The 24,399-nt window shown below is 35.6% G+C and overlaps 1 protein-coding gene and 1 long non-coding RNA gene across 6 annotated transcripts in view; one reads left to right on the top strand and one right to left on the bottom strand.

Annotated features, from left to right (window-relative positions):
* Positions 1 to 24,399, bottom strand: part of LOC105665832 (lachesin) — a 484,949-nt gene that overhangs the window by 207,611 nt on the left and 252,939 nt on the right. The gene's annotated exons all lie outside the window — the stretch shown is intronic.
* Positions 348 to 20,630, top strand: LOC125385273. Its single transcript, XR_007224346.1, has 5 exons — positions 348 to 6,361; positions 6,483 to 6,566; positions 6,833 to 6,915; positions 7,516 to 7,908; positions 16,057 to 20,630. It is a non-coding gene; the product is annotated as an uncharacterized LOC125385273 (long non-coding RNA).

The following is a 24,399-nucleotide window of genomic DNA, read 5'->3' as shown; positions in this document are numbered from 1 at the left end:
TTTCCACCGATTTTCGAAGTCGATCGAATAATTACTTTACCTTCCTTAATCAAGATACGTAGATACGACATTTTAATAAAAAATAGAGTAGCATACATTTCGTTTAAATTATAATTGATAGAAATTATGATGTAATAAAATTTGTTATAAAAATTAATGTAAAAATTGGAGATTACAACGAAATGATATTAAAATAGGGAAATAGCGAATTAAATAGGAAAGGGAATTCATGTCGTACTGAAATGTAGACTATCGGAAATCTCGACTTGAAATTCAGATGGAATCCATGTGTCGCTCTCACCGTCAGAACGTAAACCAATCGTGTTTCCCTGGGATAGCTTTATTGACGTACGTCACTTCTACGACACGGAAATGTGTCAAAAAAATATGTATCACGTTGCTTTTATCTTTGATTTACAAATCGGTATTTAGTGTCTCAAAAGTAACGTCTGTTTAAATAAGTCAAAGATACGATAAAGACTAACGCAATAAAGACTTAACGTTGTCCTATTAGTTTCGTTTGCTTATTATTAGAAGGGATATGATTAAAATTTAAAGAGCTTTATCCTGCACGATGGGTCACGATAATTAACTAAATTGCTTAAAATTGCAAATTCACTTAATAATATATTCATTAACCCTTTAACGTGACTAAATAGATAACAATATGTACAGAAAATAACGCACCCGCGACGATCTGTTATAATTATACGCACTTTCAACGTTGATTGAGCGTATGCAAACCACTCGATCAATTTCGAAATTACAAAACGCTCCGATAATTGACATGTACCGTGGTAAATCGCCAACAACCTTCCAACTAATGGCACACGCGAATACATATTTTGGAAATTACGATATAATTCTTGCATATTGAATTCGACAAAGGTTAGAAATATTGAAACACTAATTATTTTTCTTCTAGTCTTTGAGCAACTAGCGATTTGCGTTAAATTGTAAAGCATTGATCTACGCTAGTTCCCATTAAAAGTAACGGCAATGCATGAGTCAAATATGGAGAGGGTGTAAAAAAAATGATCGACCTTGATTATCATAGATTTATTCTGCAGCTCGTTTGAGATCGGTAGAGATCTGTTACAGTCGATCGCAAAATTGACGTTGAGCATAATTTTGAAGACCAAATTTTTACTCATACATGTAATACTCACTCACACATGGAGTACTCGTACATACAGCACTCATGGCGAGTAACAAAAGTCTGAAACCGTCCGAACCATCGGTCATAAATGGACCGTTCTCATGGAAAATGGTAAAAAAATTGCATCATGATGGAAATTGATTTGATTTACATAATCTGTTTGTTGATAGACACACAAAGTCAAACGTATCGATGGGTTTCATGCTCCGAGAAAGTAAAATATAATACGAGAAGGTAAAAAAGTTCAATTCCGATGCAATTCCCGAAATATCCAGTGACGATACCAACATAGCCATTACTACGCTGGAGCATCTGAATTCATGAAATTCGATAGGGTGTACGAATCGTACCAAAGATATAAATAAATCAGCTGCAGAGTGCGTCACTGGAACACGTATACAAAAGTTGAGTTTCCTCGCTATTATTATTCTTCTTTCTACTTTGTCCGGTGTTTTGTTAGTGTTCATTCTCCAATCTGTGCATAGCTTTTGTTCCCAGTGTTCATATTCTGCGTTAATAATAGTCTTCGACCTTTTCGAATTCAAAGAGTTCAGAAACCACGAGCAATGCGAAGTAAACCCATTGTTCGGTATGAGCGTGCAAGTGCAATGACTTGTTCTTTCATGTTCCAATGCACACGCGGTCAACCAGCTCCCCTATAATTAATAATAGAATTCAACGTTCATACTTCATCTTCAAAGCGTTGGTCCTTCATTGGCATTCCAGTCAATCAGCAAGTTCTGTTGCATGTCCTCCGATACGTGTAAGCTACACTTTATATATTTCGCGTGCTTTGGAATAGTTCCCAAATGCTTCATCTACTGCGCGATACATTTTCCGGATACAATATTTTTGTACCATTATTAACATTGAATACGGACAAAAGCTATAACCGGAGGATGAACGCTAACGAAGCGCAGCCGGACAAAGGAAAAGAAAAAAAGGAAATAGTAGTAGAAACTGAACTTGCGTATACGTATCTCTCAATACCGCAGTCTACAGCAGTTTATCTACATTTTATATATTCGTACGCCCTATCGAATTTCACATGTTCAGGCACTCCAGAATAATGGCCATGCTGGTAAAAGAAACTATCGTCACTGGATATTCCGGGAATTGCATCGGAATTGAACTTTTTTACCTTCTCGTATTATATTTTACTTTATATATCGGCGCTAGCCTTTCAACCGGTTTCCGCTAAATTAATCAAAACTAGTTTTTACCCGTAATATTCTAAATGTATATATTTCAAAAAATAACTATATCAACGTACGATATAAGATTAAGATAAACCTATTTACAAGAATATCTACCAAGGCCTTAAACCCAAGTAGCATCGATACCGCACCATATTTACCATGTTCAGTTGGTACGAATTAGCAGTCGTAGCCAGAAACATGATCCTACTAATCCGTTGCGCGTACTGTGCGGCTTGTTCCTGCGGTAATGCAAACCTTAACAAGAACGGAGCTACGTTACATCGGATGTAAACGAATCGTTGAACAAACAAACAGCCTGATAGGGAGGAACGTTCTCCATCCAGCCATCCTAAACCATGAACACACCGATTGCCTACAGTCACGCTAACTGCGCATCCTTCTATATAACCACCAGGACGAACTTGTCGCTTACACATTTATCAGTTGCTGCAAGTTCGCCCGTTAAGATCGAATAATGCTTGTGCACGCCGTGCATGTCGTACTATTCGCGAGTTCCAACTTTTCGGACGATCGAGACGAGTTTAACGATCGTCGACGAGAGACCTCGTCGCTCAGGAAGACGTTGTTGAAGCAGTTAGAAGATAGAGAACAGGAAGAGACAGCTAGAAGAAGATCGACGTGAGCGCGAAGTCGGTTGAAACCAGCGCGAAATCCGAGATGCGTAAGGACCGCCTGCCTTAATCGAGCTTTATAGTTCTAACAAGTGCACGAGTTCGAGGAGCGCGGTGATTCTATTCACAACGAAGTTTCGGAACAGTTTCAGAGACTTCTCAAGAATCTTCTTGTTATAGATATAAAATGGTGCTCGTAAACAGTCGACCGTCTCTCGAGGTGTCTAGGTTCCAACGAAGTGAAGAATCCGATAACGGAATTTCGTGATTACCGTAGGACAAGGCAAGAGTGGAAAATATGACTCAACGTGATTGGGAGAGATTGATGGGAATATTAAGTGGCGCGGGGGGAGGGCTGTGGAGGAGTGGACAATTGAATTTAACTCAATGAACTTAGAGAAGCCATCGAAGATCGACTATGGTTGCTTACAGGATATCTTTCTGAGGCACTCGACGTTTCCTTGAGACAGAAGTTGGTTATATGTTTCAAGTCGATTACTTGTCCCAATCCTGTCAGTCGCATAATCGATCTGCTACTGTTTTAGCGAAATGTCATCTTGTTAATTAATATGAAACACTCCTATGAACTGATATTATTTACTTGCCATGCAACATCATCAAACGAGACTCTACGAGATCATAATTTTTAATTTCTCAATTGTCTCTTAACCCTTTATGAAAATCGTATCTTGCTAACTAATGTGAAATGGGTCCATGAGTTGATAAAACACAATTACTTCTAAACCATGTAACATCACCAAAGGAAATTCCCCAATTACGTTCTGTTTACAGACGTCTCGGAAGCACCGACAGAGGCAACGTTCAGCTACAATCACAAGCAACAAAAACACGGAATCTCATTTTGTCCAGTATTTTCAACGAAAAGCCGGATCGGTGAGCACGAAGTGGAGAATAGTTTAAAACAACCGACGAATTCGTCTTCGCGTTTATTTAAAAAGAAAACAACACGACAAACTGCATCATCTAATTCCGTTGGACACGTCTTATTTTTATAAAATTTTGCGCATCCCCCTTCGATGTTATTTCATCATCAATTGATCATCGAATATTTCATAAATTTGGATTAATCGTACTTTATTACATTTATGGTACGAAGCAACGTATCTAATAATTCCTTATAGCATTGTAAAGAGAGATAAATTTTTATCTTTCCAACAATTTATTAAACGTAGAAAATTTTGTTAAAATTATGATTTATAACGGAAACCATATATCTTGAAAAAGTTTCTTTACAAGGAATATAGAAGTAATTTATTACTTTCCCAAAAATTCATAAAATCAAGATGAAGTTACAAAAATAATACATTTATATGTCAAATGGGCTAGCCATTTGAGAAATCCAAGTTATTATATGAAAGAGAATTTGCGTTCAGAACATCGCTGTGAATTATTTTATTCCTGCTCGTTTTTTAAAAGTAAGAGAGCTGAGGCACACTTGGTTTACTGGGATTTCAATCTAAACATAAAGCTGTCAGCTCTGCCGAGATTGATACATGCACCTTGTAGGCAAGCATACTATATCATTTGACTGATCTAACCAGTAGTAGATACCTACATTCAAGGATACCTCTTTACCGTTGAAGGGTTGAATCTTTCTCTTGTACGTATACATGTTTGAGTGATGGATTTTGTACGTATTTATATTTGAAAGCTGAAGTAGAAGTGACATCATATTTTTTGTATCATTAAATTTTATAGAAAAAGATATATTTACTTACTTACACATATTTACTCACATATTAAATAAAGTATTGTTAAGTAATGATTTGAGATTGTTGTAGGTAGTAATGTAAGCAATCGTAATGAAATTCTAAACTACAATTTTTTAATTTCAATTTTACAATGAACCGTATACGAAATTATTACAATTAACAAATTATTTCATCCCCCATTTTGAAAAATTCCAAAAAAAATTTTCGCTACGGCAAATGAAAATGTCATGTTGGCTTGATATAGGGGAACTTTGAGGTACAATATTTCAACTTACTTAAATTTTAACTACATGTACAATGTGTCCTTCTTAACAAGTAACTAAAATTTCAAGATTTCCCTAAGAAACTCAGTTTCTCGGAACAACATCTTAAACGTTTTATCGAACGACATAGTGTTTAACGTTTAATTTTCCGGAACTCTGCAGCTTTCATCGTTGAAAATTTTATTGTTCATATTTCTAAAGTTCTACATAATAAAAGCCGGACTATAGAAGCACTTTACGACGCGTTAATGTAACTCTAAAGTCAGGTTACGGCAACATAATAGCTGCTTCATTTTCTGGAAATAATCCAGTGACACCATTTACCTTACTCACTTTTTGGACAACAAGCGCTTCAAGTACTTATGTTTGAACAGTAAATATTGTGTCACATGTTTCGTCACAAATATTTCGATTGTATGTTATTGCGCCGTTATTAGCATCTACTTGAAGATTAAATTGGTCACGGTTAGATACTTAAAATCATTACATTGGATGACAAAACGTCGAACGCTTCATCTTTACGTTTTATTATATTTTTTCTATTACAAATAAATATATGGCATCTAATACATAACAAACGCGCATAATATATAAAATAATAGATTTTTATTATGAAGAGGTTTAATGGATATCGACAAACAGATCAAAAGATTTTATAAACACGTCTTAAGCGATAAGAAGTTATAAAAGAGGAAGACTTTTAGTGCAAAAATCAATTGACCATAAATGGAAAAATTGCGTCTAAAGCGATATTCTATGTAACATTTTATGTTTTTGTTATATTTCTAAAATAGATCCTGCAAAAGTGTTCCACAAGAATATACCTTAACATCCTGTCAAACACCAAACAATTATACACTAAAATTATACAAATACCTGCTTTCTTTATAAAACAAACTCATTTTAATTTTCATTCATATGTATCATCCTACAATTAATTATTTATTTAAATTCCCGTGTTTATACAAACTTTTCATCCTGAAAAAATTTTCAATTGTAAGAGGACCGTAGGGAAAGAATTAACGCTAACGTAACTTACAAATTCTACCAGAAGACATCTATTTTAAGTCGCCAGTCAATGTTATCTTCATCCAATTTCTCGAAATAAAGAGACCCAGTGATTCAACTGTGCATATACTTACACAGATTCAACACTAACAATATTTAACACTCATTCTGACGACATGACCAAACACCAAGGAGACAAGTTTATTCGGTACACAAGCTTATGTTTAAATAGCACGATATCCGAGAAACACAAAGATGTAGTCTGAGGGAGGGTGAATTTGTCGCCACGGTAAACGTCGTTGCTGAAGCAAGAAAACCTCGACTCCTGCTGCCAAAACATGGCCGCGAATCCAACGTGGGTATGCGGGTGCGTATTTCGTGTTTCCTAGAAATCTCTAACAAGCATCGTGGTCATTCTGGTCTTCGTCGATTTCACGAAACAGAAACTCAACCGACCGATTGTACATATTCGTAATAAATAATTCCAGGTCGCCAGCGAACAGTCTCGCGGGTCTTCCGGCACGAGATTTGCCTCTGGTGTGCATTTAAACGAGTGTTTCCGGTTTCTCGTGGTTAGTTCCCTTTACCTGGCACCGAGTAATCCACACATAAAAATTGTAGAACCCTGATTGAGGCCTTAAAATCGATAACCTCATTAATGAAAGGAGTTTGGTAGAAATTTAACATTATAATCAAATTGTTCGCGATTAATACTAAAAATCATGTGATATAAAGTATCAAATAATTTATTTATTGCCTAACTCAAATGTACGCCACGAATTTATCCGAGCTTAACTTAAATTTACTTAAGTCATAAGAAGGTGCATTTTGCATTCAGGAAGGCAGATGACGCATTTACTGGATGACGTATGGAAAATATTTTTGGGAAAATTGCAGTTGATCGGAATCGCGAAGAAAAAGGTAAAGGTCGCTTTTTTCAGTCTTTTAATCTGTAATGAAGATTTAAACAGCACATTTTGTAGATTCATATCAGTTAGATTCGTACTAGACTGGAAAAAGTGGGATTTTTTCAAAATTTTTTGTGTTATCTATTAAATTAAGCTTCCTACCTTTGCAAAAAAGAAAAAAAAGAGAAACAAGACGTTTGGTCCAATTTCAAGAAAGTTGTTCAGTCTCAAAGAGCGTTAGAACAGTTGTGGAAATCACTGTATCTATTATTTACGAACAACAGTTTCATTGAATAAAGCTTCGTAAATTGTGGAACGTTGTGTGTTATACATATGAATATAATGGTTAATTTATGCATAACAACGGATAACATTGGTTGGAAGTAATACATTGCACATTCTCAACCTACATTAAGAGCTATGAATATCTAATATTTGCATAAATTCTCGTCTATCATTTTTATTAATTACGCTTTAACAAGGTTGGACAGTAAATTAAATTTAGTCGAAACATTTTGTTATCGTCCGAATAGAATGAATTCCTGTAACAAGAATATTAATTCAAACGAGTCCAAGATTTATTCGATTCACTATTTTGCTTCGTTGTTTACAGAAAACTTCAGCATTATTTTCAATAACAATTTAAAACACGCGAAGAATCTTATTTCCACACCTGGGAATCAAGTCGTTTCGTGTCAATCATCCAACATCACAACATGCAGATATCTGGCCAAAATAACACGCTCTGTAAATCCGACCATCTGGAAGTGCTCCAAAATCCTTAAAACATTCTCGAGCGAGAAGATCGCGAGGATTTGCCGAGCAGCTGACTCGCAAGACTTCGTTGCAGATGTTTGCGAAGATTCCCTGAAACAAGGAGCGACGCACCGGTTACGGGAAGGTGAGCGGCTCGGCCACCCCGTTGAGGAGAGGGTGAACGCGGCGCGGATATAGAATCTGAAAAGGAGCGAACACCGGGGGAGGATATGGAGGCCGAGGACGAGAGGTAACTATGCAAATGCAAGAGTACATTTATCTCGGCACCACGCCCATGTATTTCCTGGGAGCTTCCGGACGCATTGTCGGAAGCGAATCGAATCCCCACACCCTCGGCTGCCAGCCTTCGTCCCACCTCATCCCGGTTCTCTTTCATCTTCCTCGCGCAACCATACACCCTCGCCCTCTTTCTCCCTTCTCTTCTATTTCTATCTCACTCTTTACGCTATCCTGGCTGCCGCTGTCTCACCTCCCGATACTCTCGTGTGCATGCATGAGAGTGCCACCACCCAGGCCGATACTCTGGAGATTTACGAGCAAACTAGTCCGGTCCCCAGGGCTAATAGACCGGCAAGTTATGGGGCCAATTCAATTTAATTTCGAAAATAAACAACCGCCAACGGCGATGTTGGTCAATTTATTCAGAAATCCCGTGAGCGGATCGCGATACATCGCAACGGGAAACATCGTAGAGCAACATATTCTTGAGGAAAGGAAGGAGGAACAGGCCTAGATTTGTGCTAGGAAACGATGCTAGACCGCGTCAGGTCGACGCTAATTCGCCAGACCATCTAAATTGCTAATGTTAAATTAACCGTCTAAACGACGTATACTTACGCGCGAATTGTTCTGTCTGGCAGCGAGCCAGCCACTTTTAAGCGTATGCCAGCGTCGAACGCGTACAAATACTTTTCATCGTGAACCGGATGCTGCTGTTAAACAAGTAGGTACTTTCGTCCTTTCTTTATTTCTTCTTTTTTTTCTTTTTTGTGCGTTTATGTTTTTCTTTCGGGATAGAATCGTGGCACTCATGGCTCGTCCTAGAATTACACTATGTTTCGGTAAGAAATTGAGAAATGGAGAAACCTCGGTGAGCTATGGTTTTGAGAGCAGATAGGATACGTTTGGGATGACCTGGTAAGCTATCGCTTGAATTTCTTGATGGATGTTGCCAGCCGAAATGAGACTCGTCGTTTATTCTGAATTTGCCAGTCCACAAGAATATTTCTCACTTGCTACGAATGCGCTTGATAATTTCAATAATAAAATTATATCACGTCTGATAAATCTGAACATAGTATTTTAACGAAGGTAAAATGACGAAAACGTGGAAACAAAGTTGAGTGAATTGGGAATATAAAACCGCAAATGAGATACCGAAATGTATGATAACTGAGAACTGGTTTGTGATATTACTATTGTTGGCGTATGCAGAATAAATATATTTTTCCTCTATTCTATGATCTACGAATACGTGGAAAAACAATTTCACGCTAGACAAAGTACTATGTACATGTTGATTGAGCGATGCTGATCGATTCTTGTCGGATATGTCGTCTTCGTCCCAGATTTATGACACGTCGTGCAATGCAAAATATTCCGATAACTCTTCATTTTTACGTATCATAAATCTGCGCGACTGCTCGTAAGTCTCAAATATTTTGTTTCACTTCTGGATGGAATATTTCGTAACGTATGCGCGAAAGACCAAGACGACTGTTTGACAGGCTTTGCTATCTTCTTTTAAAAATAGCACGTTTCAGCTGAATATCCCACAGATTGGTGTTTGAGATGGTTCGCCACGTTCGTTCAATAACATTCATCGCTTTCAGTGAAAAAAATATTTTCGATATTCGACTAATCGAATAGAACAAACAACCATTGCCGTGTCGTGTAATAACATTTTTAAATATAACATATACCATGTGGACACGTAAAATTTTCTGTGGTAAATGTTTAAGTACTTTCGTGAGCAAATATTATACATATAAAATATTTTATATAAAGCTACCAACATCGAATCTCAAAACAAAAATGGTCACGAGTTTGCTAATTTCACGGAGACGTGGCGACGCAATTATAGAATCCGCGTATCTGCATATATATTTCATACGGTCGGAAACTAACTAGAACTCGCGATGAAATTGTTTTACACGAATAACGCTCGCACACGCATGCTTCCCGAACAGTGCGGTGGTGTGGGTAAATATTCACCGTTTCTATATTCCTTTGAACTTACAATATCTACTTATCGTGAAAGAACGGAAAAGCGTGAGAGTGCATCGTTATTGACGGCATCTTGTCGCGAGTGTAGCATACGACGCGTTTCTGCTCGAACTTGCTAAATAACCACGGCCGTACACGTAGAGTGTTCACGAATGAAATTGGTTTTCTATAAACCTAAAACGAAGAAGTGCCGCACTTTCAGAAAATGAAGCGCGAGAGTAGGAAATTCGAGTGCCTGTTGATATTTGTACAACGCGTGTGCTTGGAAAACGACCTAGTGACACGATTAGGAAGCGATTTTTCGATTGTCCATTTGATTGCTGATGATATTTGTTTGTTGTACGATTGAATCTTTGAATTTCTGGGCTTCTTAATTCTAGCAATCTTTAATCTTTGAATCTTTGAATTTGAAATTAGTTATTCAGAGATTCTTTTACTTGTTTAAAGTAGCAGATAAGTTCTTCACAACATGAAGATATAAAGATGATTTCTGACTTCTTTTTCTATTATCGAAGCTCTAGTATGCACAAACAATTACGTTGTTGCAACAGTGTTAGATATAATCTTTCAATCTAAAGTAAGATGTGCAAAATATAAAATATTCCACGAATATTAATATAAAAATTGATATAAAAATTGTATTAATCTACTTATATTTGATAGATAAAAGAAATATCTGTAATAGCCCCATTTTCTTGGTTGTATTTATTCTTGTTACGCCACGAGACTTACCACAGGCTGTATTTTCTAACCGTCGCTCGCGGCCCTACAATGTCGCAGGCAGATTGTTTTATCTGACCGCCGGATCATATACAATGTATCGACGAGCGCATAGCTGTCGCCAAGCAGCGAGTTCTGGAAACGTCGAATTTTGTCCGTTACGTTTTTCACGCAAGAACAGACATACGTGATCATAGGCGCGAACGGTGGCGTGACCTAAGTAGAGTGGGGGTCGTCTTAAACATGAGACAAAGAAATCATCTAAAGCCAGTTAGTTCCTTGTGACACGTCGAACATTACACATTGAATCGAATCTAACACATAACGTCTGTCTCAAGCTGCGAAGTGCGATAGATCTCATTATAAGCAAACCGCTAAACAAACCTTGACTGTTATCTTTTTCGTTTTTAATTGTTGATCTTTGACTGAACTTGTTGTTTCGTTATTTTTATTAAACTTTTATCAACCAACCCAGTATAGTTGTTCATATACACTCAAACCTAACCACCTCTATTCTCGTAATAGAAATAGGGGATCAATCAGTTCGTGGCGTCGATTGTTTAATCGTAACGAGAATTTACGACTCTCGTTGACGCGTTATCTAGCGATCGCGTCTCTCCGCGAACGGTTGAAACAATTCTATTCCTCTGAAACTTGATTATAATCCATTTCTTTGTCTAATCATTTAATAACAAAGTTCCTCGCACTGCAACATAACGCGTATTTAAACAACTCTACATAAATTAACCCACATTTAATAATCAACTAAATAATCTTATACGTATAATCACCATTTCGACATTTAACGACGTTTAGCGAACACGATGAATCGAGTGCATCGAACTGGTGGGATACATGCAGAGGGATCTTTTTCTTTATCACTTAAACTGCTGGCAAAGGCCAGGCTATTATTGGACGCCGATATTCATGCTGGGTCAACTGTCGATAGGCGTGTAGCGGCGGTTCGCGTTCTCTCGCCATATCCCCCTAATCATAGCTTTATAGCGGCGTGTTGATCATCACACGTGTAATTGGCTCCGTGAAACCCTGTATATCCATGTAGCCCCGCTTCGATCTCCTCGCCCCGCATATCCATTTCCTGCCGTTGCCTCGATTGCACGACGGCCGCGTCGCGACACGAATTTGCATTTCTATCAACGCGTCGATACAGGATTCGACCGCTTGACGATATCCTTAGATCATCTCGTGTAAACTCAGTATCATTTGCACAAGATTCACGTCAAATAATCACGATTCACCGATATTTCCCTTCCCCTTTATCTTCCGCCCTACCTTCCTTTCGAATCTTTGAATCCTTGAATATTTGGATCTCTGAATCTTCGAATATTTCAATCTTTGAATATTTGAATATTTGAATCATAGGATATTTGAATATGTGAATATTTGAACATTTGAAAATTTGAATATTCGAAAATTTGAAAATTTGAAAATTCAAATTTGAAAATCCAAAGTTGAAAATATGAAAATTTGAAAATTTAAATTTGAAAATTCAAATTTGAAAATACAAATTTGAAAATTCAAATCTGAAAATTTAAAATTGAAAATTCAAATTTGAAAATATAAAATTGAAAATTCAAATATGAAAATTCAAATTTGAAAACTCAAATTCGAAAATTTGAAAATTCAAATTTGAATATTTGAAAATTCAAATTTGAAAATTCAAATTCAAAAATTTGAAAATTCAAATTCAAAAATTTGAAAACTCAAATTTGAAAATTCAAATTCAAAAATTTGAAAATTCAAATTCAAAAATTTGAAAATTCAAATTTAAAAATTCAAATTCAAATATTTGAAAACTCAAATTCAAAAATTTGAAAATTCAAATTTAAAATTTTGAAAATTCAAATTTGAAAATTCAAATTCAAAAATTTGAAAATTCAAATTTGAAAATTCAAATTTGAAAATTTGAAAATTCAAATTTGAAAATTTGAAAATTCAAATTTGAAAATTCAAATTTGAAAATTCAAATTCAAAAATTTGAAAACTCAAATTTGAAAATTCAAATTCAAAAATTTGAAAATTCAAATTCAAAAATATGAAAATTCAAATTTGAAAATTTGAAAATTCAAATTTGAAAATTCAAATTCAAAAATTTGAAAATTCAAATTTGAAAATTCAAATTCAAAAATTCGAGAATTCAAATTTGAAAATTCAAATTCAAAAATATGAAAATTCAAATTTGAAAATTTGAAAATTCAAATTTGAAAATTCAAATTCAAAAATTTGAAAATTCAAATTTGAAAATTCAAATTCAAATTTGAAAATTCAAATTCACAAATTCGAAAATTCAAATTTGAAAATTCAAATTTGAAAATTTGAAAATTCAAATTTGAAAATTTGAAAATTCAAATTCGAAAATTTGAAAATTCAAATTCGAAAATTTGAAAATTCAAATTTGAAAATTCAAATTCGAAAATTCAAATTTGAAAATTCAAATTTGAAAATTTGAAAATTCAAATTTTAAAATCCAAATTTGAAAATTTGAAAATTCAAATTTGAAAATTCAAATTTGAAGATTTGAAAATTCAAATTCGAAAATTTGAAAATTCAGATTCAAAAATTTGAAAATTCAAATTCAAAAATTTGAAAATTCAAATTTGATAATTCAAATTCAAAAATTTGAAAATTCAAATTTAAAAATTTGAAATTTCAAATTTAAAAATTCAAATTCAAATATTTGAAAATTCAAATTCAAAAATTTGAAAATTCAAATTCAAAAATATGAAAATTCAAATTTGAAAATTCAAATTCGAAAATTCGAAAATTCAAATTTGAAAATTCAAATTTGAAAGTTCAAATTCAAAAATTTGAAAATTCAAATTTGAATATTTGAAAATTCAAATTTGAAAATTCAAATTCAAAAATTTGAAAATTCAAATTTAAAAATTTGAAATTTCAAATTTAAAAATTCAAATTCAAATATTTGAAAATTCAAATTCAAAAATTTGAAAAATCAAATTCAAATATTTGAAAATTCAAATTCAAAAATTTGAAAATTCAAATTTAAAATTTTGAAAATTCAAATTTAAAAATTTGAAAATTCAAATTTAAAAATTTGAAAATTCAAATTTGAAAATTTGAAAATTCAAATTTGAAAATCCAAATTTGAAAATTCAAATTTGAAAATTCAAATTTGATAATTTGAAAGTTTGAATTTTTAAAAATTTGAAAATTCAAATTTGAAAATTTGAAAATTCAAATTTGATAATTTGAAAGTTTGAATTTTTAAAAATTTGAAAATTCAAATTTGAAAATTTGAATATTTGAAAATTTGAATATTTGAATATTTGAATATTTGATTCTTTAAATCTCTGAGTCTTTTCGTTTTCTTTGTTTCCTTCTTTCACAAGTTGGTTGGATATATCGATGGCTCGTAAATTGCTGTCCTCTCACGGATTTCCGGATTTCGCGGTATAAATCAACGACCTTCTCGGTTAATCAGCCGCGCCGATTCTAGGAGATTGCGGAGGTTAAGCGAGATCCGTTAGAGACTAAATGGTCAATTAAGTCGACGGGACGTAGATAAAGCGATACGTTGATTATAGATTACATAATCCATCATTTTTTCAAGTACGTACATAAAATTTGTTACTTCAATTTTAACTGTGAAAAAACACGCGAGAGTGCAAACTGCGCTTTTGTCAAGTGTATTTTACGAGGGCAATATTTACCAGGGGCAAATATCCGAACAGTCGATAGTATCGGTGATCCAGGGGAACCCGTAGTTTCGGTGGTTTGCTTTGCCGGTCCCGAGACAAGCTCACCACAAAGTGGCATCGAAGGATCGATAGTCGACGACGTGTGGCCGCGAGTCGACAAGTTCCTGGCCTCTTTTGAGGTCGCGGCTTACACGTACACGCGGTTCAACCATGGTGACAGTGTTTCAGCGGACGAAGAACGAGCTTTGCGCGAAAATGGAAGGGAAACATGAGAGTGAGAGAGAAGGGGTGAAGAGAGGGGAAAACAGAAGAAACAGAGAAAGATGGGATGGAAGAAAAAATGAACATAAGGGGAAGTAGCTGTGAGAAGTGGAAGTATAGGAAAGCAGTTGAAATAAAGAGAAAGGAGACGTGGAAATAAAAGAAAAAGGAAGGGTTGCACGGAAAGAGGATAAAGTTCGGAAAGAATAGAAATAGAAACCAAGATGGAAAAAGTAGAGACTGTTAGAGAAATAGGTACGAAGTAAAAAAATGTGTTGCAACGTGAGAAGGAAAAAAGGTACAAAACATGAGAAGTATTTTAAAAGGAAAAGCTCGAAGGACATAAGAAGAATGACATTCTTCAGCAAAGAAAAATCACATTGATGTTACCGTGATATTTTCCAAATTTTTCTGTCATACTGCTAATATAATCTCAAAATGTTTCCTATAACATTCACAAAAAATGTCTACAAGTGTTTGAGTACTTTCGTGACTTATTATATACGTATTCACCATACATCTTCTTCGATTTTCGTAGAAACAAACCAAAATCAAATATGTTTGTTATAACGATTAATTAACTTCTACAATGAACTTTTAGATAAACGCATATATTTAAATTAAACACGCTGTATCACCGGACGGTGTTGCACATGGTTATTAATTACGACGCGTTCCAAGCTTGTGCAACCGTCGAACGAGCACCATAGGGAAAGCGACACTCGAATTTTGATAAACGACTTTTCTCACGTCACGTCCAAGTCGCAGATCGATGAGTTCCTTTGTTGTTGACTTTATATCGGACTATATTTTTCACGACTGACGTTCACGTCCCCGTTCAAATTTCGTTGCAACCGATACGGATATTTATCGGTTCATACGAGAGAAGAGATTTAACCTTAATTCAAATTCAGAAAATCATTTGAATCGTTGAACATATGTATTTGCAGTAAAATTTAGTAGCTGCGACTTCAAATCGTCTGATAACAAAATATAGAGATATAATTTTTGATAAAATACTAAACATTATTTAAATTCCCACATTTATTGTGGAACCTAATAACGTAAGCATCGATTTATTTGGTGGCGAAACTTTGAGATTTAATTTCTAGTTAAAATGTGTAAAGTCGTCCGGATGTTGGTATTTTACATATTTTTGCATTTATGCACAACCTTATCCAGTTTTGCATATTTGTACCTGGTATAAATGCATGAATATCCGTAGTCCGTTTATCAGAATCAGTTAATGAAACCACTGATCTAATCTTACAACAGACCAACCTAAACCAAATCCAATCATATAAAATTGCATCCCTCGCTCTCTCTCTCTCTCTCTCTCTCTCTCTCGCTCTCCAACTATCAATAAGGTTACATCACGGTTCTGCCAGAAAGCAAAAACGCTTCACCCCTTTCTCCCCGCTGCTTTTCGCTTTTCAGCTTCTTTTCCTCTGACATTCGATCACAACTGATTCGTTCCGCTCGTTTTCTAGGCTAAACTCTGTTCAGCTCCCTTCAGTCGGCATCAAAAGTCTTGGCGGCGACCCTACGGCATCCCGAGGTCGGTATTAACCCTTCTACTACGCGTTTCTCCGGTTCCCCAGCGCGTGAAAGCTTACATTGGTTGGCTTACATCATTATTCTGTCCGCTTAATTTCTTCTTCGTCGCAAGCCGGATGGCGGTCGTCGAAATGCCCAGGGCATGGCTCGCTACAGGAGGAAACCTACGTGAGGCGAGATTAGCCTATATCCGGTTACAACCCTTTCGACGTGTAGTACACGGCGATACGATGCCGGCCTTTCCGTACGGCTTCATATTGTTGTGTATTATCGTTGTCGAGCATCGGGTGAAACGCGTCCGGTGGTCGTGAGCAACGCGAATAGCAACGTGCGATTCGCTGCCGTGGAATTAATGTCAATTCGATTTACCATTTAGGGTTACGAGACGGTGCTTCTTCCGAGGGCCTCTCGTAGCCAAAATCAATTGGCCATGAATGAACTCACCAACTTAACTACGGCACTGCCGTTTAACTACGTTACTTCACCTTCACGATTTTTCCCTGGTGACTATTCCGGTTTACTGTTTCGATTTGTTTTGTTCTTTAACCCACTATACACACAGACTTATTATTTTCTTCTTGCAACTTCTTTTCTTCGGAAATCTGCTCTCTGAAAGTTTACGTTAGTGAATTTTTTAACATCGTGATTATGAATAAGAATCTCAACGATTTGGTTAATCTCCTTTTCATTATTATCCCTCCTTTCACCTGGAACTTACAACTTTACGAAGTTCGAGGAAATTTGAAATATTTTTAGCAGTATGAGGAAAAGGATATTTCTTAAAGATCATGAATAAATGAAACACCTTGCCAGCAGATAAATAAAATATCTTGTGCAGTACTTTTGAAAGTTGCTAAATAATACAACCAGCGACTCAACATCTATTCAAAATTAATCAAAGATGTTAAATATGACTCAGATAGTAGAAAACTTCGAGCAGCTTAAAGGAGAAGAGATTAAAACAGAAGGTCGAGCAACCTTCCTTTTTTGCGCTAATTTGCATCGCGTTAGATGAATATTTAAACGACGCTTGAATAGTCAAATATGTTACTTAACAAGAATAACTTGGAGCGGATCTTAAAACGTTGTTACCGACAATTAAATTAGAGCTAGGAAATCTTAGCTCCAGGCATAGTTATGGTGTAAATTAAACACGAACAAAGTGATATTTTTCTTAGCCGGAATTAACGTCGACACGATGAAATAGTATTTCAATTGTCCGTTATTCAACCGTGAACAAAGGGAAAATGTGGCCAAATTTTTTCAATCTCTTTGCCAAGCTCATTTCAGTTATTTTACTTAAATCCCCTTAAGTTCCCCTCTTCCATCGTCGAATTACGTACTTTGTATAACGTTTCATACTCCTCGGCAGAAGAGAGAATTTATTGTTAGTAAAACTTCTAGCGCATCGGTAAAGCTACATATTTAGAATATGTTTTAATTTTTTACTGAAACGCGATGAAGATTAGTCAAGCAACTTGATACCACTGTATCAATTTAAACTTCTTACTTTACTTCACATGAAGTATCCTTTCCAAGTTTCAAGTGAATTTGGGATTCTTTTCGTTGTTCTGTGGCTTCAAAGAAACAAGTTGCTAGATAATTTAATTTCTTGTTACCTTCTTGCGGATATTTGTTCCTTAAATAAAATCAGACACTTTGTAAACATTGCATTCGCTTATGCTAAGAAAATTATTAAACTTTCTACGCTTATTGTAAGATGATTTTTATTCAACGAACAAGATTCTACCAATACATATTTCTTTCGTCAATCCACTTTCTTTTGGTCGAATACATAATTTCTTTGCAATGTTGTTTCTTTTAAACTTATAACAAGTGTATATGTGTGTGTATGTGTGAATTACTCTAAGTAAAAATTTCTCTAAAGCTTAAGAAAATTTAATACTATTCATTTATCATCAACGTTCCAAATTAACTGATGTTAATAAACAATTAATTATTTCGAGGAAACAAAGGTTACGATACGTGTATTCAGTTCAATTATCACGAAGCATCTTGTCCGATATAATTCTCGGATCGGAACAGGCACGATAGATATCGACGGATCGTGTGCACCTCTGGGATGGCGGAAGTCATCGAGCTGATCGCGAAGTACGATATCCGCGTATTATTCGCAATATTCGAAGCTGGAGTAATGGATAGCCACGGGGGCAATATTAGCAATCGATCAAAGAAACTTTACATCCATATGGATTTCGCGTGCTCAGCAAAAACCTTTGCGTTAATGCCGCTCCGTTGTATGTACTATCCTCTAACTTCGTGATTCCACCATTATCTCTTTCTTTTATTTTTCTTTTATAAAAATTACAGACTTACACAGCGGAGTATATTATTTCCTTTTTATTTTATCAAGAAATCGTTTTGAAACGATATCAAACGTATTTGTTCACCGAGTTCTGTTTCCCATCGATCCAGATACGAACAAAAGCTTTCGTTTTATTTTATTTTATTTCATTTTAACGGAATAAAAAATAGGGCCATGTTCTACGGTTATGAAACGCCTACGCAATTATTCCATTGCCAAAAACAGAGCGGACGGATGAAAGAGAGAGAGGGAGAGAGAAGAAAAAGAATTCGTATAACCGAGAATTCGTGGGAGCGTAATTTTTTTTTTTAATTTTCCCTTGCCTATGTTCGAGCCACGGTTTCGTTTAGTAGATTCGTTGCGAATTCAATGAATTCGACGCAGAAATTTACTCTTCCTGAAGGATTAAGCTCTTCAGACAGCCGACTGCGTGATAATTTCATTAATTACGACGGTTCCATTAAGCAGCCACTTTACGTGCAGCGAGACAGTTTTCGTCTCGCGATATTAATTGTTATAGTCGATTTTCCATACAGGCTGTCATGGATGTGATGTGGCTGGTGTTGTAATATGACTCGATGTTTTACGAAACTATAGTTTCTTTGCTTAATATATTAGGAGACTTCTATAATATAAGAGAAACTTTACCTACTATATTAAGTAATTACGTAACTACATACATAACAGTAACGATACATCGAACAGAAGGTATGATAGTATCACGTAAGAAATTTTCTTTTCAAAAGATTAATAGCATGTACTTGTAAAATGATTAGGAAATAATGTTTCTTTCTTAAAAAAAAAAAAAACAAACAAAGAGACAATATTGGAGATGCGCTGTTTTATAAATTTAAATTAAAATACGCTTACAATTGGAACTTAAAAGGTTAGTTGGAACAATATGTGCTATTGTACGATGAATATCTGTTATATGAACCGAGCGTGTTTAGTAATTTTAAGAGAAAAATACGAGAAATGGTGCTCCATAAATTGCGCTATATGTATATTTTATATCTTGTTCAGATCTACAAAGAAATATAAAAATATTGGCATGTCAGGGTATAAGTGCCTATATTTTCACAAACTCATCAATTGAAGAAACATGTTGTTATAAGATTTATTGTACAGACAGAGTTCCTTAAATAATTTTATAAGAATATGAAAGTTAAAAAGAGCGATATTTCGTGAATCACACGATGTAGTTTATACTTCATTCAAATATAACGACATGAGCAATAATTTATCTAAGACAGTATTATCTTATATGTTCTGTTTATTCGTATTAATATCATTTTTATTTCGTTTTTATATCAAATTCGTACGATATTGTACTGTTTCCTCTTCTCTCTTCCGTTTCCCATGAGATATACTTATTACGAATTATCAACAAAAAGTACACGCGATATTTGAACGATTGAGATTATTCTTTTCACAGTGACCTGAATAAAAGAGAGCTTGCAGCCGATTGAAATATTCTGTATTGTTTCTAAAGGAACTTTGTATTTATCGCTGCAACCGCCAGCTAAAGAACTGTCACCGACAGGTTGCATAATTTAAAATTTCCTTCCACTCACGCTATTTCGCATGCTGTCTCGTCCAAACTACGGACATTGTGCCTTTTACAGCGAACAGAGCTACTTTTATTTTTCTCCGTCATTAGTATTGACTCTTTATTATGTTTTGAACAAATAGACAGATAAAATATATGTAATTTCACAAGAAGAGAAATGATAACGATGATATATAATCATTCAATTTTCATTTGTAAGTAGAAAATCTACACTGGTTTACAAGCAAAAAAAAAAAACGACTCTTTCGCTTTGTAATTTGTCAAAATTTCGAAAAATCACAATCGATCATACTGTACAATTATTTCAATCAGGTCATTCATTTTACTTTATTATCTGTTCGTTATATCCGCAGTTGTATAACGAACATATTATGAAGTAACGTATCTTTCCAATAATACAACAATCGATTCGTATAATAAGTATAATCTACGTAGGAAATTACAATAATTAATATGAAAATCTATCACTATCGGCTCGTAATATAATAAGTGTATTACATAGATGATTATAATCAAAGTGGTGCAATGAAAATAAATACGTCCATCTGTACAATTATGCTTGTGTCTCGGTAAAAGTCAATAATACCTCTACCATGAGCTGCTGTATGTTTGAAATAATCCTAAAAACAAAGAAATAAGAAACAATTAGAATAACTAAATAATTTTGTTCGGCGAAATGTAATTTTCATTGCGTTTAACGATGTTTTCTCAACTTCGTCATAAAATTCGATCGTATTTTTCATAAAGTAGTTAGTTAAATAATTTTCTACGTGCCTGCCGGCTATTACGGCCGGCCACAGAAATTCTAAAAGAAAAAATCATATTTCATTCGAACGCAACTGCTTCTGCAGTAACAGCACGTAACGAAGTTACAAAACTCCCCTATTCACCATACACAGTAGAATAGTTGATTGCACGAATAGCGAGTAACGAACAGCGAACGAATAAAATGTCGCTGAGACGTCGATTCGTTGCTCGAAAACTAGTTCGCGATATCGCGTAAATTGTTAGAATATTCTAAAGGGAACGATATGAAGGAGACCGCGATTCTACTTTCTCTTTGTGTTACGGTTTCTCGCGTTTAGTTGTGTTTGCACATAATTTCGTGTAACTTTAGCTCTCGATCGACGCGTTTCGCGATAGAAACCTCTAAAGTTGCCCTGCAACGTGCTTTCGTTCGCACTGCGTTTCGTGCTAACTTCCACGGCTTCGTTTTCTTTTTCCGCCCCTTTTCTGTAAACCGCGCGATTCGTTCGCGAAACAAATGGATACGAGTTCATGGAGTCGGCGACTGTTACAGGGAAAAAAGAGGATTTCCGTTTAATTCCGCAATGATCCGTTTAATATTTGGAAATTTCAACGATGGAATATTTTACGAAATTCGTTATAGAATTCGAGAGCGAGGGCAGCTCAGCACGTAGTTCGACCTCGGAAGTTCGAAACGCGATCGAAATAAAAAAAAGCCTGTCCAAAGCTGTGTGATTAAGTTCTGAGTCCTCTTTTGAACGTTATTGGAAGCTTGCGAATGGAAACAGGAGTACAGAAATGAGTTTTGCAGAGGGAACACTGTTCTCCATGATTTTTACAATCGTCGATAATCTAGGATTACTTGAAATAACTCCCGTGAATTTTTCATACACGGATATTATAATATTCGTAATACGACAGCTGTAATATCACGTTCCTCTCGCACAATAATTTACCGACTAATCGTATGAATAAACTAGCAAGTTATATGTTATAGGTTATAGATTTCCTTTTATTTTTTACGATTTTATGATTTTTTGCCAAATAAGATACGCAGACAGATAACTTGTACTTTCTAACGTTTACTCGTACAATTTCGATTGTTTTATTATCGAACTTGTTACTATCGTGCAAGAGTATTTTTTATCGATACCGGTATCTCGCAATTTGCGATTCATAACATTTCATTAACAATATATCGCGTAATTAATTACGAGGAATCAATGGAATAAAATAAAATGATTTACAGTTACCGAAAAGGGGATAACCATAAATTATGAAACGCGATCTACTAAGCTGCGTAATATTCGAATAATAAAGTGGTATGATACTTTATCTATTTCACGCAGAATAATATTTCATGAATCGTCGACAATCTGCACGAAATCACGAGTCACAGTGAAAATATAAATAGCTACAAGTACTGAAATTATTTCTCGTTTATACATGTTACATGTATCTTTGCCTAAAACGCCACGTATTTTACGAATACACGTTACAATTCTAAAAATCTGTTTGCAGTTACTTCGCTCATAAATTTCTGGGGAACCGCGTTCGACATTTTCGGTTACCACGAATAGACGCGATAGAACAGCCTAGTTGCATAAATATTCAAGCGACTACGCGTAATTGTCGTAGTTTGCCGGGTAGAAATTTATGCGTAGGATAAAATATTCAACCATTACAATAATTAAGTGGTCGAATCGGGCAATGCTTCGAATTGGCAATTAATTTTATATCGGTAAATAAACGTGGCGGAGGGTGGCTCAGGTATCGTCAAATTAGTATAATTACATCCCGCGGAATTTTGTTGCATTGTTGAATGAGAAATGAGCTCAATCAACCGGCTAAAAGGAGGGATATTTGTTTAAACAGGTTTAAATGTCCCTTGGGTCTCAAAAATTAGCTTTGTCGAACGTTGGAAAATGTCAAGTCAAATCTGCTAACGAACGCTTGTGTGAAATGTTACGCGGAACGTTTGTACGAGCTGCGTCGACGTTATTATTTATGAAACGGCGGTATAATTTCGTTTTCAATTTCTCGCTCTGCTTTGGCTTTTTGTAAACTTTTTCTGCAATATCACTGAATATTTAAGGACTTTGTAGCTGGATAAAGTGTAATCTCGAACGGGACAGCACGAGCTTGAAATAATAGAGCTCGCTGAAACGGAAGCATTAAGATAAATGTAGCGTTATAAGTGTAATGCGGTTTGAAATGCGCACTGGCTGGAACGAACGAGTGGTTTTCCACTGTTATTCGAATATTTAAGCATTGCTCATTGGCGAAATTAAAGGAACTAAGATGAAATGAACGTTGGTGAAATGTTCTAATTTTAAAGCAAAGAATTACGTTATATATGTAGAGGCTTCTTGGTGTGGAAGAATTATGTATAAAATGTTGTACATTTTGCAAAATAGAGGTAGATCCTTTTGATTAACGTTGATTAACGTTTATTGAGGCAGCAACGCGATTACTTCATTTTTAATTATTTGGCTATTTATTGTTGTCATAACATTTTTATCATAGTCGTTTATGCAAATAAGATATTTAGATGTACACGTATCACATATCGGTAGTTCTACTGTTAATAATAGATTTACTATTTGCATGCGTATGTTTATCATATTAATCTCTTTTATCAAATCTCTTCTAATCTATAATTGTCATCGTTCCTTCATACGTAAACTCGCTAGCAACCTTCTAATCTCGCACAGAAGAAAAACACACCGAAAACAAATCAGTCAGCGTGTTCATGAAACGCGAAGCTCGAATTAAAAACCCCGTGCAGCCCCTCGCCCCCAGTCATTAACTTATCAACCATCTCGCTTTAAGAGTCCAGGCCAATTAATCAAATTGTTAAATTAGAGGATGTTGAAATCACGAAGAATGCTCGATAACAATCCTAACAAGATTTTCTAACGTGTCAGTTAAACGCATTAAACGCGTGACTCACTGGAAACCGCCCAAAATTTTCCGTTAACTGTCTCCATGACAATCAAATTCATCTCGAACAGTTGGACCTATCTGCCGCAAAATCCCAGTTCAATTCGTCTCCGCCATCTCGTCGCGGTCTCGTCAAACGTCAACATCTCGTTCTGCCTCCTCTGCAACCCCTTTACGCTACCCTCTATCTGTTCGTTGGTCCCGTTTGCGGTGGCGCATTGGTCGCGTGCCTCGCAGAATGCTCGAGGAGGTTTTTAACATTCGTCGCGTGCTGGCCGCCGTACATGAAAGACGAATTGTCGGCTGTGTCGGAAATATGCAGACACACGAAACATTACACACGCGACGCCAAACGGGAATCGAACGTTCCTGTTCGGTCGGATAGACGCACACACATCGTCGAAATTTCAGCGGGGCCGCAGGATCGATTCGAATTCGTCGAATACCGACGACAGGCTGGACGAAAAGGGGTTGGACCAGGTATCGGGCCGTGATCACGGTATTTCTTGTCCGCGTGCAACATGTCGTCCGAGTCGACAAATTACTTGGACCGCAGAGTGGCGAATTCTCCGACAAATTTCCTGAAAATATTCGGAATAGCACCGGTGGCGATCGATTCCTCCCCCTTTCGCCGACCAAGTAACGAAGCCCGAAGCTTTGATTAAAATCGTCTGACTATTGGGCGAGACG

This window comes from Bombus terrestris, chromosome 6, assembly GCF_910591885.1.
Source record: "Bombus terrestris chromosome 6, iyBomTerr1.2, whole genome shotgun sequence".
In the NCBI taxonomy this organism is placed as follows: Eukaryota; Metazoa; Arthropoda; class Insecta; order Hymenoptera; family Apidae; genus Bombus; species Bombus terrestris.
The sequence above is the reverse complement of the archived record's forward strand: the minus strand, read 5'-3'. Positions and strand labels throughout refer to the sequence as shown.